The sequence below is a fragment of the Capricornis sumatraensis genome, chromosome 8 (assembly GCF_032405125.1).
Source record: "Capricornis sumatraensis isolate serow.1 chromosome 8, serow.2, whole genome shotgun sequence".
Classification (NCBI taxonomy): Eukaryota; Metazoa; Chordata; class Mammalia; order Artiodactyla; family Bovidae; genus Capricornis; species Capricornis sumatraensis.
The window spans coordinates 59,393,833-59,395,643 of record NC_091076.1 but is presented as its reverse complement, the minus strand read 5'-3'; the positions used below and the strand labels follow the sequence as shown (position 1 = coordinate 59,395,643).

General features: G+C 46.3%; 1 pseudogene; it reads right to left on the bottom strand.

Moving 5' to 3' along the window:
• Positions 1-610: 610 nt before the first annotated feature.
• On the bottom strand, positions 611-1,545 carry LOC138083995 (olfactory receptor 4D1-like; annotated as a pseudogene).
• Between the last annotated feature and the right edge of the window lie 266 nt (positions 1,546-1,811).

Below are 1,811 nucleotides of genomic sequence, written 5' to 3'. Positions count from 1 at the left end.
GCATTCATCACAGATATTTATCCGTAGATTGTCTGAGACCCTGAGTTTCAAATTCTACCCATATCCTCTGCCTTGAAACTTGGAGTCAGAGAAACTGTCCCCTAGTCCAGCTCTTCACCTCACTTGCTCCTCATTATTGAACAAGTCACTTCTCTCTGAGTTTTCCCATTTGTAAAACTGTTTCGTTCATTTAGTTGCTAAGTCACATCTGACTCTTTGGGACACCAAGGACTCTAGCCCACCAGGCTCTTCTGTCCATGGAATTTCCCAGGCAAGAATATTGGAGTGGGTTGCTGTTTCCTTCTCCAGGGGATCTTTCTGACCCAGGGATTGAACTCATGTTTCCTGCATTGGCAAGCACATTCTTTACCACTGAGGTACCAGGCCTGGGCAAAACTGTTTAATATAATAATAGCATATCCACGGTCAGTTTTCTGAGAATGACACAGAAGTATGAAAGTGCCTAACACAATACCTGACACAGGAGGAGGTCCATAGAAATATTACTTTAATCTCAGCTGCCACACTCAATAAAATCTTTTCTCCGCTTTTCACATTGGAAAACAGTTCAGAGAAAACATTTGTCATTTAAAGTCAATCTATCTTAAGTTCACTTCCTGCTGGAAATCACTAGGTGCTTGCCTAATCTCTTCATGGTTGCCTGCATCTCCTGATTCCTCAGTGTGTAGATGATGGGATTGAGCATGGGGTCAAGACAGTGTAGCTGATAGACACAGCTTTGTCCATGGGGAAGGAAGTGAATGGTCGGGCATAGATATAGATACTAGGAATGAAGATCATAGACACAACAATGATGTGGGTGGTGCAGGTGGAAGCTCCCTTCCTCCTTGCCTGCCCAGACTGGGACCTCAGCATCACCAGGATGACAGTATAAGAGATCAGAAGGAGGAGGAACCAGATGAGGACCAGCATCCCACTGTTGGAGATCATAAGGAACTCCTGGAGGGAGGTGTCCGTGCAGGCAAGTCTCAGCACTTGTGGAATGTCACAGTAGAAGTTATCCAAGGTGTTGGGGCCACAAAAAGGCAATGAAAGCATCAAAACAAGCTGGACAATGGAGTGGACAAAGCCCCCTATCCAGGCAGCCACCACTAGCCCCTCACACACTCGAGTGTTCATGATGGTGATGTAGTGCAGGGGCCGGGAGATGGCTATGTAGCGGTCATAGGCCATCAATGAGAGGGAGAAGACAGTCCCACCTCCCAAGAGGTGGAAGAAGAAGATCTGGGCCACGCAGCCCTGGTAGGAGATGGTCTTCTTCTCAGCAAGGAAGTCCACCAGCATCTTTGGGGTAGTGACTGAGGAGAAACAGAGATCTAAAACAGCCAGATTTCACAGCAGGAAATACATGGGTGTGTTGTGCCTGGATTCAGAGGTCACCATGACTATGATGAGGAGGTTTCTCATGACAGTGGTGGTGTAGACAAGCAGTAACACCAGGACCAAGAGGAGCTGGAGCTCCTCAGTCTGTGAGAGCCCCAGAAAGACAAACTCTGACACCCATGTGTGGTTCCCTGAATCCATGCTATCTTCTCCATACACCTAAAGAAAACACACCACAAACAGAGATGTATAAAGTTACTATGCGCCATTCTAGTCCTCAGTGACTCAAAGCAATTGTCCAAGTCCAGACAAAGGACACCCTCATGTGCAGATCATAATACCCTGGCCTGATATAAATGATCTTGTGTTTGGAGAGCTGATACTGGAATACGCATTCACAAGACACCTTAAATTGATCTAGAGACACATGCAACCTGCTTTTCAAAGATTCAGTGGTAATAGAGTTG